This window comes from Mytilus californianus, unplaced genomic scaffold, assembly GCF_021869535.1.
Source record: "Mytilus californianus isolate M0D057914Y unplaced genomic scaffold, xbMytCali1.0.p SCAF_5, whole genome shotgun sequence".
NCBI lineage: Eukaryota > Metazoa > Mollusca > Bivalvia > Mytilida > Mytilidae > Mytilus > Mytilus californianus.
In genome coordinates, this window is record NW_026262701.1 from 70,324,850 (window position 1) to 70,341,717 (window position 16,868).

At 32.2% G+C, this 16,868-nt stretch overlaps 2 protein-coding genes and 1 pseudogene across 3 annotated transcripts in view; 2 read left to right on the forward strand and 1 right to left on the reverse strand.

Annotated features, from left to right (window-relative positions):
* The window catches only part of LOC127701343 (plasmanylethanolamine desaturase-like), a 429,461-nt gene that overhangs the window by 221,613 nt on the left and 190,980 nt on the right, over positions 1 to 16,868 (reverse strand). The gene's annotated exons all lie outside the window — the stretch shown is intronic.
* LOC127701319 (phospholipase A2 group XV-like) overlaps positions 1 to 16,868 on the forward strand; it is a 131,160-nt gene that overhangs the window by 70,837 nt on the left and 43,455 nt on the right. The window lies entirely within an intron of this gene.
* Positions 449 to 14,313, forward strand: LOC127701321 (phospholipase A2 group XV-like; annotated as a pseudogene).

Here is a 16,868-nt window from a genome sequence, read left to right on the forward strand (position 1 = left end):
TATTTTTGTCGTTGCATTGTTTTCCTTTACATCTTTTAGTATGTGTTGTAAAAATCGACTAAGCTTTATTTCTGCTCCTTTCAAGAGAATATTTAACCTCATTAGTATGTTTAATGGATCATCAGGTATGTCTCGAGTTTCCTTTCCAGGAAATGCTTCCAACCAGATCTTCATTCACACCTTTACATTTGCAAGGAACTGATTAAATCGCACGACTGAAGGGGAAAACAAAGTTATGGGGAAAAATTCACGTTACTTTTTTCCCACAGATTATTTTCTTCGAATTATATATATAAACATGGTTCTTCATTGGATTTTTTGTGTTGATAAGTAATAACAATATTTATTTTGTCATAAACTATTGCTTGTGGTAATTTTTACATTGACTTTTCTTGGTAGCTGTAATTCACAAAAAAAAAACATTTCTAGAGATTCTATTTCCAGGTTTGTACTAACATAGTAACACGACGGGTACCACATGTTGAGCAGAATCTGCTTACCCTTCCGGAGCACCTGAGAACACCCCCAGTTTTTGGCGTGGTTCGTGTTGCTTAGTATTTAGTTTTCTATGTTGTGTTTTGTGTACTGTTGTTTATAGATATAAGAAGATGTGGTATGAGTGCCAATGAGACAACTCTCCATCCAAGTCAAAATTTATAAAAGTAAACCATTATAGGTCACAGTACGGTCTTCAACAAGGAGCCTTGGCAGGAATCTGATTACAGTAGTTGTCGTTTGTCGATGTAGTTCATACGTGTTTCTCGTTTCTCGTTTTTATATAGATTAGACCGTTGGTTTTTCCGTTTGAATGGTTTACACTAGTCATTTTTTGGGGCCCTTTATAGCTTGCTGTTCGGTGTGAGCCAATGCTCCATGATGAAGGCCGTACCTTGACCTATAATGGTTTACTTTTATAAATTGTAACTTGGATGGAGAGTTGTTTCATTGGCACTCATACCACATCTTCCTATATCTATCAACCTATCAGTGATAACAAATGAAATGAATTTGAAAAACGATTGAATTTAAATGATGGTATATATCTTTTAAAAGCCTTTGAACTTTTTGCTATTAAACGGTTCAGAATTGTTGATTTAAAGATAGATAAAAGCGAATGATGGGAACAGTATTAATCGACTGTTATACAAGTGAGAGTTATAGCTAGCTATAAAACCAGATTGAAGCCTACATTTTCTACATAAGATAATGCCTGTACCGAGTCAGGAATATGACAGTTGTTTTCCATTCGTTTGATGTGTTTGAGCTTTTTATATTGCCATTTGTTAATAGACTTTCCGTTTTGAATTTTCCTTGGAGTTCGGTATTTTTGTTATGTTATTTTTTTTTATTTTTTCAGTGCCTGGGGATGGTGGAAGTCAAATTGAAGCAAAACTAAACAAAACAACTGCTAATCCATTTCGTTATTTCCATACAGAAGGATACTATAATTTATGGGTTAATCTGGAAGAGTTATTCCCCCATACAATTACTTGCTTCACAGATAACATGAGGTATGTCACAGAAAGATGATGTATTCACTTGAGTTTAAAGAATTTATCTATACTACAGTATTTTAAAACAGCTGTGTCTATAGATGCTTCAGCTACCATGTTGAATTTGAAGTCAATTCCGTCAATTCCGTCAATTCAAAACAATAATAAGAAATGCATGTCCGTCAACCAATATTCATATCTGATGGAGTTAATTTTCATGGTTCATTTGTGAACATTAAGTTTTCATGATAAGGTCTATTTCTAAGATACTATAAGCAGGGTCATCTTACCTTGATCTAATATTAATGATTAATCGATTACGTTAAATATTCGTGGTAAGGTCCGTTTCTTGGATAAGCTATAAGTCATCTATATTTCAAGTACACAATAATTGTAGAGTGTTCATGTCCGTCTGGTAGAGTTGATCTGACCTGTATCTCATTTTCGTGGTTCATTTGTCCCCGTTAAGTTTTGTTGATAAGATCCGTTGTTCAGATGCTTAAATCAATAGGTCAACTATATTTGGTGTCTGAAATTATTGCGAGGTGTACATATCCGTCAAGCAGGATTCAACTGATTTTGACTTAATTTTAAGGGATAATTGATAATAGTAAGTTCATGTGATACCTCCAGTAAAACATTGAACTTAAAGACTATCAACATAGAATTCAATCATGATCAGTAAATCAGGCGAAACGTCTTAGCGTTTGCTATATTGTTTTTTTAAGTCTCCTTGCAATGATGGAACTCTTACCATTTCCTAGTTAGAAAGGGTTAATGAAACTGAAAGTTGCAGATACTCAAAATGGTAACCTTTTTCATTTCAGTTGATATTTAAATGCAGATATTAAATCAAATTTTGTAGAATTTACAATGAACAAAATCTGTAGCTGTGTTAACATCATATTCATTGTACTATATCCAGCAGAGTACTGTGTCGATCATAATACTATGCCCACAATCAGTTTAGATATGCACTTGTTCAGCAAGTTGACATGATTTGAGTATACTATGCTGCATATGGATGAGTCTTTTATACATATGCCTTTCTATATTTTGCGCGGCAATTCAACTTGATCTTCTATTATTTTAGGTTAGTTTATGACAAACAAAAACATGTAACCAGCAATTCTCCTGGTGTTCAAACAAAGATACCAGGATGGGGAGATACAAAGACAGTGGAGTGGCTTGATCCGGAACATGTTGCTGATAGTAAGTTTTAGGTGTAAATAAGTTCTACCGGGATGAATCTTCACATACAACGGAGTAAGTATCAGTTTAAGGTGTGTCAAACATGGGTGACACTTTAAATATCAGGCAGTCATAGTAAGTGCCAGACATCCGTTTTGATCAAAACTTTGAAACGACTCCCGATAGGAGATATTGCCTTTAATAACGATTATCCCATTTAAAGCGATTTTTCCTATTATCTTTAATCAAAAGTATAACAGAAAGAAGGAAACTGTAAATTGCAAAACTGATCAACAGGACAAGATCTACAAAGAAGTCAATGTTTGAAATCGTCAGCCGACTCCTTATAGGAGTTATTGCCTTTGAAAGACGATTTTTGCCCATTTCTGTGGGGTTTTATTTACGAAAACTAATGTTGATGGATGGAAACTGTTAACAACAAAATCGATCAGCAATACAAGATCTACAAATAGGTCAACATGGTCGAAATCACACTCTATTCCTTAAAAGACTTCTTTACCTTGAAAAACACTTTTAAATCTTTTTTGGCTTTCAATATTTTCGGTATGAGCGTTCCTGATGAAGACACACCCAGAAAAGCGCCGCGAACGTAGCAAATTGAAAAATATTTTTCTAGCATTGGGTCGATCCCCCTGCTGGTGAGTTGTTTGTCCTCGAGGGTATCAGGCGCTAAGTAGTCGATTTATAACATATACTTTGGCAATTTAAATTCTCTGTTGATAAATTGTGGAATTATTAGAATCTACGGTTTGGGTATGAACGCTTATGATGAAGTAGAATCCAGAAAAGCTCTTCGGATGCAATACATGTTTAAAGTGTGTTATTTAAATTTACAAGTAAATGAACATGGTCAGAATCGTCAGTTGAGTTCATATTGGAGATATAGCTTCTTGAAAGAAACTCTTTACCTATGGAATGAAACTGCATTAATCAAAATTGACCGACATGCCAAGATCTACTATTCAGGCAACAAATCAGAAATTGTCAGTAGACTCATAATAGGAGTTATTGCCTTTGATTGACGATTTTTGTTTTACAGTTTGTGTTTTAAGTTGACTATAACGGTAGTAGATGGAGAGAAACTGTTTGTAGCAAAAATTGTTAGCAGGCCAAGCTTATATTACACTTTATTTCGTTTTTGAAGGAAACTATTTGAAATTTGCTTATTGCATTGTAAAACTTTTATGCAAAATTGACAGTACAGCGATACAGCCTCCTTAGAGCCTCTAGTTTTTTGTTGAATTCAAGGGGCCAAAAAGTGACCGTATCATACGTTCTTCTTTGATAAAAATACGATAGACAGAAAAACTGCTTGGAATTTACATACTAGTAGACAAAATCCATTTATGGGTGTGCTCGAGATATACAGTGTATCAATATTACTTTTTTCTTTTCTTTCCTTTTGTGCTTGCATTATTGTCTTTTTAAATTTGTGTCTGCATATTTGTAGCAGGCCAGGCACGGATATTCTTTTTTAAACTGCAATTTTCTGAAAATAATGCATTTAATATTATCATTATTATTATTTAGTACTGACAGACGGTAGGGAAAGTAGTAAGTATTAAATAAAGTTATGTCAGACAAGTGGTGATCAGTCCTAGTAAGTATCAGATGATGGTACATTTCACAAGGAATTATAAGTCATATATACCAGTGACCAACAAACAAGCGAAATAATATATAATTATCTTAGGTATATGAGGTATCTCGAAGACATATAATGTATTTGTAATTTTTGACGTCAGAAATTTAGATTCAGTTGATTAGTCGAAAAGAAACTGATAACGACATGGCAAAACAAACAAAGGCGACTTAATATTATCAAATGAAATAATTGAAATAAGACAGTTCGACCCTTTTTTACTTTATCTCCTTCGAATAATTACGCCAAAACTCTTCTAATAGTTAACAAAGATTATTATACAATAGTTGAAAATAACCCTCAGCCTTCACTATGTAGAAAACAATCTTTCAATCAGTGTAAGAATAACATCTAATGATTTTAAAGGACGTATTCGTCACAGCAAGTTTTATCATTTAGCTGATGATTCATTGTAAAGAAAGGCAACAGTAGTATACCGCTGTTCGACATTCATAAATTGATTGAGAAAAAAACAAATCCGGGTAATATGTAACAATATATTTACCATGATAACATATTTTTGTAGCAAAAAATGTATGAACAAAATTATCAAACTCAAAGATAAATGCGAATAATGATCAATAATAAGGAGAAGTCCATACGACGTGACAAACGTGGATAGTACAGTACAGTAAAACATAATGACATCTACACACTTTCCCGATAAAGTACAAATCGAACAAAATATGAATACTAAGGTGTACATCAATAGACAGCCCAAACTAGTACACACGCTAAGCCCACCTTAACTAAAGCCCTTAATCTATACCGGAACTTGAACTTATGTCTAAAACGCACATATAATCACATTCAATAGATGCTAAAGTCAGACACACGTTTTGATACGCTGATACTTGTGTTCACTAATCTTTCCAATTCATGAAAATAATCACCATACACACCACTTCTTGGGCAAGGTGATTTCAAATTTTTATACTAATTTCATTACAAATTATAGTAAGGGCTGTTATATATCATGAATCATTCGAATTAAAGGTATAGCTTATTTATATAGATATATACCTAAATACGGGAGGACCTACATGACCACATGAGGCCGAAAAAGAATATTCAAATGCATTTTAAGTCTACTTGAACTCATCATAAAAACCAGGATAAAAATTGTTTCGTCTACAAAAGACTTATCAGTGACGCTCGAGTCAAAAAGTTAAACAGGCCAAATAAAGTACGAAGCTGAAGAGCATTGAGGACCCAAATTTCCGAAAGGTTTTTCCGAAAACAGCTAAAGTATTTCGAAAAATTCAAAGTTTTATTCACTGTAGGTATGATATTCAGGGAATACCTTTGACATATCCGTTTTATAAGGTATCAAGTGTTTTATCTAATACCTATTAGAACTGACATGTAAACTATCATCCATGTTTGTCAGACGACAGGGATTGCCTTTCAGGTGTCTATAACAATAAGTAAATGATGTATGCTTGCAAATGAAAATCAATGTGTTTTTTTTATCAGTAATACTGTAAGTATCTGGTTAAGGCACGTCAGACATACGTAATCCTTCTGATATCCGTGCTAGTGTTAGTTTCAGGTGTAGGTATGTTAGTCATTTATGGTCCTTCATATATCAGCTCTATTAGAGATTTTCCAAGTAATTGACATGACTCGACTTAACGAACCTATCGGAACGTTACAGGGCCTTATGAATTGAAGCATGATGAAAGGGATAATATAGAATGCATTAATTTGTTCAATGATTGTATAGGAATTTTTGCTAGTAGGTATTTTATCTAACAGTTAGCCAAGTGTGTTATTCTAAATGATAACGTATTTTCTTATAAATGTTGGGGAATTACAAATAGAATAACATTTTCACTGAATAAGTATTCCAGTTACTTGTATTCGTATGCACCCATCACTATTAAACATTTCTAAAAAAAAAAATAGTATGAACAAAATCGACTGCAAAAAAATTAAGACGACCTGTTCTTAAAACTCTTCAACAAATATAAAAATCTTTTGTTCCTTAAACTCATGTTCCTTTACTTTTTTTTTACCTGAACAGGAATATCTTTTAAATCGTTATATTTACGTTAATGAATTATTATATTTTAAGAAACTAAGGTTTCAACTCCCTCAGGCAAAGATGACTTTAGATGGATTTGGCTGTTTTTTATGTCCTTTTTAGTAATATAGCTCTTCAGCTGTTTCAGTTCTTTATACATCCTTGGCTTTCAAATATTTGGCTTTGAGCGTTCCTGATGAGGGTAAATCCAGAAAAGCGCTTCGGACGCATGAAATTTAAAATATGTTGTTTTCAATTTTTACACAAACACAATATTTTATATTGAAAGTTCTAGCGACAAGTTCGTGCTCAAAAACATAGTTTTTAAAAATAGGGAGATTGTTGAAATTTTTTACCATGCTATTCAGTATTACAAGCTTCCTATTATACAATTATGTTTAGAAAAAATGAAAACAAGACAATATATTCATTTGCATGTATATTTCAAAAAACATAGTTTAAAAGAAAACATCGTTTAAGCTTTTGATTTTGCCATTTGATAAGGGACTTTCCGTTTTGAATTTTCCTTAGAGTTCGATATTTTTGTTATTTTTTCTAAATGTACGATATTTTGTTTCAAGAAATAACCTATTGATTTTTGTACCTTTAACTTAAGAGGAGTCTGTTCCATATACAAGCCAAATACATTTTTTCACCAGGGACAAACGTTGATTATGGTTAACAACATGATATCAGTTTTAAAAACATTCTTCAGAACAAGCTTTAATATTAATGAATTGATATACTGTTATTTGAAATGGCGAATTTAAATAGCAAAAGTATATTTACTTAATAAGGCCCTAGTAATGAATATGGTAATAGCAATAACATTTAAAAGAGTGAAAAAACGTGTTTTTTTAAAGAAACTCTTCTGTGAATAAACATTTTGTTTCTTCTCAGCATCTTATTTTTCGTCCATTGTGAATGCCATGGTCGAATGGGGATATGAGAGAAATGTATCAGTAAGAGGTGCTCCATATGACTTCAGGAAAGCTGCAAGTAAGTGTAATATATTCATTCAAACTTCACGTAGGAACAGACACAATGTTGCACGATTGGGAGTTTTTGGTAATTTATTCCGGGTACTGTAAACCAAAGATTCAAAAAATATTTTTTTCTATAAAGATGGGCAAAACAAATTAAGTCATTTTGAACTCGAAATATTGTGTCAACGTGCACATTGGGTGACATTTTGTGAAGACTGCAACATGATGATCTATCATATTAAAATTCTTAGTTCAGTGTGATAGTTGAGTACAAAGCAAGGTTACTATTCATATAATATTTACGTGTGTTTGTCCTGGATATGATTGACAGTGTTTCAATTATCCAGCCGTCAAAAATCCTTCATTTTCTCTGTAGGAAAGGTATTTCCAAACGTTTATAGTACAAGATTGTGTCTCGTTAAATGTGAATAACTTTGTTTAAATGAACATGAAAACATTTTATAGAAACGTTGAAATACAAAAACCAAACACCATGAAAGAAACGGCAAGGTAGATAAAACTTTTTTAATTTCCATTTTGTTTTTTCAAAAGTTCCATGATTTATTGACATTTCGTGTCGAAACATATGCGTAAAAGGGCAACAAAAACGGTATTTCAAAGAAACAGGAATAAAATTACAAAAGAAAATGCAGTAAATATAAATGATGAACATTCGATGCTGCTATTATTAAAAAATTACATAAAAATCTGCTGAATGCAATTGTAGTTTAAATTTACTAGGAATTGAACTAACAGTATAGTCCAAAGTTGAAAACACGCAACCTCACTCAAATGTAAATAGTATATTGAGTAATGAACTAGGTAATACTATGTAGATGATTTGTATGAATCAAATAAAGTTGAATTGATAATGTAAAATTTTGAGATCTTTCCATCTAGGCTAGAGGGAAATGTTTTATGTCTTCTAAATGATTTTAAAATGGTTGTATAAATTCTAGCAGTGCTAGTGATATACTTATTTTTTAAAGGTCAGAGTTGTTCTCTTTCCGATAAACAAGAATAAAATACTTATGGACAAAACAATATCCAAAAGAACACAAAAATAGAATCCCATGAATAATAAATAATCAAGGATAAAACAAACAATATTCCCTGTCTTTGTAACTTTTTAGATGAATTTGCTGATTTTTACAAGAATTTTAAAGCTTTAATTGAGGAAACGTATGCTCTAAACAACAATACAAAAGTAGTATTGCTAGACCACAGCATGGGGAACCCTACAACATTGTTCTTCCTAAACAACCAGCCACAGTAATGGAAAGATGAATTTATTCAGTCATTTATAACATTAGCTGGTGTATGGGGAGGATCTGTCAAACCACTTATACTCTTGGCTACAGGTAAGAAATAGATATTCGTTACAGGATGGAGTAAAATTTAATATCGCTTGATGGGTTAATGTAGATAGGCAGTACATTAAATTCATATAGGATAAATATTGTCTTACAAGGAAGGACCTTATTTAGACTATTTTCCACTAAAACTTTGTTAAAATTGAGATTAAACAAAACTAACAATATTCATAATAGTTTTTATTAAATAATATTACATCACAATAAATGTGCTTATAACAACATTGAAAAAGGCATTAAGCATTTCTCTACATAGATTTCGATTTATTTTCAGCTTGCAAATAAAGCGTACATACCAGTACTAACAAAATAAATCATTTTGGCATAGTCAATATTTTGAGACAATTTAACATGAGTTAACATGTAATATTCATTTTTTTAATTTTAGCTCACCTGACCTAGAGGGCCAAGTGAGCTTTTCTCATCACATGACGTCCGTCGTCCGTCGTCCGTCAACTTTAAAAAAAATCTTCTCTGAAATTACTGGGCCAAATATAACCAAACTTGGCTACAATCATTATTTGGATATCTAGTTTAGAAAATGTGTCCGATGATCCCACCTTCCTACCAAGATAGCTGACATGGCTAAAAATCGAACATAGGGTTAACATTCAAGTTTTGTCTATTATTTTGAAAACCGCTATAAATAAAGAAAATCTGACAAGGGCAAAAATATTCAGAATGTTGAGCTCTACCTATTGTTTATGAACATCAAAACTGTCAGACGACGTTTTATAGAAGTTATTGCCCTTAAATGACGAATTTTCCTTTTTTTTTTGCCTATTATTTTGAAAACTATAATAGATAGAAAGAATCTTAAAATAGCAAAAACGATCAGCAAGACAAGATCTACAAATACGTCAGCAATGCTGAAAACGTCAAACATCTCCGTACTACCCTTTAATGACGATTTTTCCTAATTTTTTATCGTTTTTGCCAAATATCTTAGACTAAAATATATTGATAGACACTTTTAATAGCAAAATTAAACAACAAGAAAAGATCTACAAATAAGTCTCATCACCGAATTCTTCAGTCGACTCTTTATTGAAGTTATGGCTCTTTAATGACGATCTTTGCCAATTTTTAGTGTTTTTGTCTATGATCTTGAAAACTGTAAAAGATAAATAGACACTTAAGATAGCAAAAATGATCAGCAAGACAAAATAAACAATAAGTCAATGTGGTCGAAATTGTTAGTCGACTGGTTAATGGAGTTTTTGCTCTTTAATGACAATTTTTACAGATGTTTGCCTATTATCTTGAACACTATAAAAAAAAAATGATCAGCAACACCAGATCAACAAAAAAGAGATTTTTGTCATGAAATGTATTCTACTCTACAACTTTGGAGAACATATATATGAGACAAATAAGGAAGGTCCAACACATGTAGGTGGAAATTTATTTTTCTTGCTCAATTTGTGTTTACCTTGTGTGAATGGAGAGACCTGCAATTTTGTTACTATTCGCTACCAAAAGTAACAATAAAAACTTCAGGGTAGGTATTTTGAGGCAAACCAGAAAAAGGTTAGGTATTGATACCTTAAACACAAGTAATTTCCTGGTTAGAAGGAGTCCAAAACCGGCTAAAAGTATGGCAATGCCGGACGGTCTGGCGTTCGGTCGTTCGTTCGTAGGATCATTTTTCGTGAACTAAATCTTTTACAGTTATCAACCAGATCCCCAAAACTACCGGTATTATTAGTTACATAGTGTGCAAGTGACCTAATACGATATATATGGGGTCAGTAAATTCCATATGTGGTGAGAGCGAAGCTCGAATCCCCATATGGAATTTACTGACCCCATATATATCGTATTAGGTCATTAGCACACTATATAACGAATTTATCTTACCGACTATCTTAACATCTGGTATTTAGACTAGTGGCCTATCAAAGTGATCAAGTCTTCAACCGTTAGTATTAATAACCTACTTTCATTGGTCTATACAAAAACAAATGCCAACAATAACAACTATCTAGCTTGAAATGTGTTTTATGAATTTATTTCAATCGTTCATCATCAATTTCTTCGTCTGTTGAAACCTTAAAGATTTTTCCTCAACACCGTGTTGTTTTTATAAAGGGACGTAACACCACTACTAACCGTGTATTGAAATAAGCCCAGTCTACTAACCCAATATGGAATATACACGGTCTCCACGCGGTTGCTTTTAACCAATCATATTCCTAGAAATGTATAGGAGGTAAGATAAATATAAATATTGCACACTTGTTGAAGTTGAGCACCTGATATTATGAAATTATTTGACGAGTTGCTTCCCATATTTCTGGAATTGGGAACTACTAGCGTGACTAGTAAGTCATTTTTCAGCAAAGTTTACAACATATAGTATTAGTTGTATGTACATTGTAAGCAACTCATCCTAAAGTTTTCGATCCAAATCCCTTAAACTGCACATTTAGATTGCACACATGTTGAAATTGTCCACCAGCTATTATGGAATTGATTGACGAATTTTATACAATTATTTCCGAACTTGGGAACTATTTTCAGCAAAAATTAAAAAAAAATCATATTTCTTGCAAACAACTCCTCCATCAACTCCAACCCAGATCCTTAAAACTGTACAGATAGATTGCACACACAGTTTTAGCCTTTAGCCAATAGTCATGTCCCTTTTCACAGATTCGGGCTATAAGATTTGAAATAATATACTACAGGATTTATTTATTAATTAGTACCAATACGTACATATAAGGAAAAAATAACAATACCAAATATGTTGTCAAGTTCTTGTATAAATGAATGTCATAATACGTATGATAAATAAAGCATAATTTAAAAGCAATATATGTATCTTATTGGTATTTTGCAGGTGATAACATGGACATTCCATGGCTTTGGCCATCACAAGTAAGACAGCAACAGCGATCCATGCCTAGCACTGCTTGGCTTATGCCATCCGATAAGTTTTGGGAAGAGGATGAAATACTTGTTGAACGACCTGGAAGGAATTATACAGTTAATGATTACGAACAATTCTTCAAGGATATTAATTTCACGGACGGGTGGTACATGAGACAGGACACAGCAAATCTTGTCCGATCACTGACACCCCCTGGTGTGGAAGTTCATTGTCTCCATGGATACGGCGTTCCAACACCAGGAAAACTAGTGTATAAAGGCCACATGTGGCTTGATATAAAACCAAATGTAACTATGGATGGTGGAGATGGTACAGTGAATATCCGTAGTCTTCAAGGATGCTTACTCTGGCAAGGTAAACAACCACAGAGGATTTATCATCATCAAGTCAAAGGGGCTGGCCATATTGAGATACTGAAAAATAAAGATATTATAGCTTATTTAAAGAAAATCTTAACAAGAGGTCATATCTGGCCTATCCCTGTTTCATTGTGGAGTTTGTGTTGCTCCATCTTCTTCCGTTTTCGATATTATGTTTTGTTAGCCACTTTTTATTTTTTATTATTTATTGTTTTTGCTGCCATAATGCTGGGATTTTTATTTTGGCCAAGGATGTTTTATAATCCTTTTGGTATCTTTAGACCTTTTGTTTAACAATTTTTTGTTTGAACGTTAAGATTTAATAGATTAGTGTCAGTAAATGAAAAATCATGTTATTTGTGGAAATCAATAGTTTTTTTTATCAAAACCTCTGTTTATGAGTTTTTATGGTAGCTGCCAATTTAATGGTTAGATGCACCAAAGTTGATAGGAAATTATGCTCTTATTCAGGACTGAAATCTGTGCAACTTTTTTTGCGACAAATAATGCATAGAGAATAAAATCTACTGTTCTTTTCTGTAATGTTGACAAAACATTCTTGAAACGAACATTACGGATTGCAAAAGAACAAATGCGGGTTCATATGTTCATTGTTAGCTAAAAGCAGAAAAACACTATTTTAATGTTGTAGATCATGTGTTTGTGCTTTATAAAGTCGCAGTATACTCGTAATACAAAATCGTTGTCCAGGAATTCCCGCCGTACATTTGAATATTATGTCATCGACAATTTATACAATGTATCATATATAATCATATATTATACGAATCAGTGTAAATTTATGGAACTTATTGTTAATAGAAAAGTTTTCAGTTGTCTAGAGATTTATATTCCTCATGTTTTATAAACAGCATCTCTTTTTAAATTACCAAACCGATTTAATGACAGTATTTTTCTATGCAATTCGGGTGCCTATTATCATCATATTTTCGAAACAACGCGTTATAGTATCTGTCCCTGCTGTTTAGTATGTTCTAAACATGTTCGTCAGGAAAACTACATGGGCATTTGAGGTGCACACTCGTCTTAACTTTGAACACTTTAGAACACAAGAACAAATATAACGTTTCAGTGGTATTTTATATTTTTTTAGATTTGTGAAGGAGTTCAGCGTTCCATAACATGGTATGGAGCACTAGAAAATAATCTGAAGAATAATTCAATTTAGATCATCTAAACAAATTCATTAAAAAATATTTCGAAACGTGTAAGCTTTATCCTAAATCAAAGTCTTTAAAACTTAGAACTGGGGACCCAGAACTATTTACAATGATTTCATATAATATATATGTGTGAGTGTGTGTGTGTGTGTGAATTTTCATTTATATTGTGTACTTATATTATTTAGACTTATCACAAACTTACTTTTTGAAGTTTATATGGCAATGACAATTTGATCTATACTGAATAATTGTGGCTTTGCTGAAAAACAATGATCTTAAATACTTGCAAGTTGCAATTTTGTATTATTCTATTAGTAATAGATCAAGACTCTGAATAAAAGATTGTTAAATTGGGCAGAATTTGATTATATTTTATCTGATGCCAATTTAATTCTCGCAATTGTTATTTTCGTGTATACTTTTTTTTCAAACTACACACAAAAATTATACTGTTGGTTTGTAGACTACTTGAAAGTCTTGACTCTATTGATCGTGTATGTTTATTGTGCGAAATAACTACTTAATGTAAAAAGGTAAAACTGTTTAACTGTTTTAAAGGCTATATGTACTATGTATAGTTATGTGATAACATGTATCCGTTTCAATGAGCTAAACCATAATTACTTTTGTAACAACCTTGGTTTAATGAAAGCATTGTGTGATTTTCTTTCACATATTTTATTCCTTTTGGTCGGGATGGACGAAGTCTAAAACGGGCTTACAGTATGGAGTTGTCATGCGGTGTTGCAGACGCGCGGGTGGGTGTACGGTTTGGAACGTTGGTACTTAATTTGTATAATCAACTCCTCCCAGTTTTCTGTGCAGATCCTTAAAACTTAATAGACAAACTGGACACATGTTAAAGTTATGCACTTGATATTATGGAATAGACTATTTTCATATTACCGACTTTTGACTCCGAATTATATAATTTTTCGACAGGTTACCTTTTCTGTGGTAAGACATCCTGGTACTCGGTCAAGTAAGAGCAAACATATAATCGGTGTAATTTGAGGGGAAATTTTACTGTTTTCTGATTTTGTCATGTAAAGAAAATTATACCGACTGAAAGCTTTATTTTACTTCTTTACCTTGCTCTTACTTGACTTGGTACCAGGATGTCCTACCACAGAAAAGGTAACCTGTCGAAGAATTGTATAATCCGGAGTCAAAATCGGTAATATGAAAATATTCTATTGTTTGAAGATTTTTTTTTCCTATTCTGTAGGACTTTGGAACTTAGCTATTGTTCGGCAAAGTTTACAAAATATAGTATATTAAATTTTCAATCTAGATATCTGACGCTTCATAGAAGGTTTGCACACATGTTTAATACTTTTTTCGATTTTAAATTATATATATTTACATTTTTATGTACATGTGCCAAAGAGTCATATGAAACTTTAAATTTAGAAAAAAAGTTGATTATGTTTTATATACTTGAATGGCTAAGTTTTATTATAAAATAAGTGTACGTGAACTTTCTTGTAAAAGAAAATCCTTTATATTATCAAAATCTTCATAAATGTACGTACTGCTATAGAATTATTGTCTTCCCGTTCACTAATTCGATGATATTTGCCCGAATGCAATGACCTTAAATACGGGACCTCTCGTTAGAACTTCGGTCACCGCACAGCGCAAGTGCAACGGGAAAATCGTGATAAAAGAAAGTAAACAAACATGCACTGGAAGGTTGATTCTTAAGGATAGAAATTGTATGTTTTGTGATAAAGATGTTATAGAAACAAATTTCATTTTATTTTACAAGATAGCTGATATATATTAATTACGTAAAAATATATTTAAAGAAATGTTACTGGTATCAGCCATCATCTTACAAGTGAATAGCATTATTTTCAGTTGAAAAAAACAAAAAAAGCTCTGAAAATATATAATTTATTATATAAATATACATAATTATTCCTTTCCTGAAAATATATTGTTTCTCTTTCCTGAAAATATATATTTTTTTCTATCAAATTAAAAAATAACAAATTATAGTACAGATTAGTTGTAAACTTATAAAACTTCTGACATCATCTATTGCGTATTTTTTAATATTTTATTTGTTTGTATATATCATTAATATTGTGTATTGTATGTAATATGCCATAACAACATACTGTAAGGTTCAAAAATGAATTTGACAAAAATGTGAATTTAAATTTAGTTTTTAACACAGTCACCGAATAAATGTGTATGGAAGGAACATTTTGAATTATTTCATACCTTAAATAGGAAAAGGAAATACATTAAAAAAAAAACAATGAAAAAAGAGAAGTATACGAATACAGTTCCTCAAATGCTAAATACATAAATTTCTCTAATTCTTTTGCAATTTAACCCTTTCCAGACCCATTGTTTAAAAAATTTAATCAACGTGTGGTTGCCGATGATCTTAGAAGATGATTGGCTGGATTTTCGTTCATCAAAAATGAAAATTTATTTGATAATCGTTAGAGAAACAGATTCTTAAAATCTTTAAATCTGATAATCCACTAGTAACAATGTAAGAAAAATTTTGTACGCCAGACGTGCGTTTCGTCTACAAAAGACTCATCAGTGACACTCGAATAAAAAAAGTTAAAAAGGCCAAATTAAGTAGAAGTTGAAGAACTTTGAGGACCCAAAATTCCGATAGGTTTTGCCAAATACAGCTTAGGTAATCTATTCATGGGATAGAAAATCCCTACTATTTTGAAAAATTCAAAGTTTTGTAAACAGTTACAAGTAATTTATAATTATGACCATATCAACGATAACTCATGTCAACATGAAAATGCTGACTAGTGGGTTGGTGATACCCCGGAGAGGAAACATCCACCAACAGTGGAATCGATACAGTGGTTGTGGTTAACCAAAGATACTCTGTGTTAATGGTGCTTTTTGTAATCTTATAACTGTCCTGAAACCATCCAGAAACTTTATTGGGATAATTGATAAATTATAAGTCTGGTATCTTTGATGGATTTTACAATCACTGGGTCGATGCTACTGCTGGCTATTGGACGTTTCGTTCCCGATGGAATCAATACCCAAGTAGTCAGGACTGTTTTGTTGACGTGAAAAAATGATGAATTATTCGAAACACTAAGGTTTTTCTACCCTCTATGTATAGATCAACTAATCTTGATTTGGCACAATGTTTAGGAATTTTCGGTTTTCAATGCTCTTAAACTTCGTATTTGATATGGCCTTTCAACTGTTTCGAGCGTCATTTGAGAGTATTCTGTAGACGAAACGGGCGTCTGGCGTACAAATATTTCCTGGTATCTTTAATGAGTTTTTGCTCAATATAGTCCACGGAATGTATCGATCCTTTAATAAAGGCCAATGGACCCTAACGAAAAGAGAAAAAAAGACTAAATAAATATTTACTTATAATATATGGATTTTCAGTATTTTCAAACTGGTTTCAAAAGCTTGGTCACTGATTAAATTTAAGTGGTGGATCCAAACTTCCGAAAAGGGATGTTCTGTAAAAGACATGACAATAATGAATTGAAGAAACATCCATGTTTAAAAATTCTTAAAACATACCTCTAACTGGTGGTATTTAAAACACCTTATGAATTTTATAAAAAAATAATTTCAGGCGGCAAAATGTTTACTTTTCATCCCCGTTTTTGTAGGTGACATTGGGCATAATATCCGGTGTTTTCTGTTCCCCATATATAACAGGGTAAACACTTGG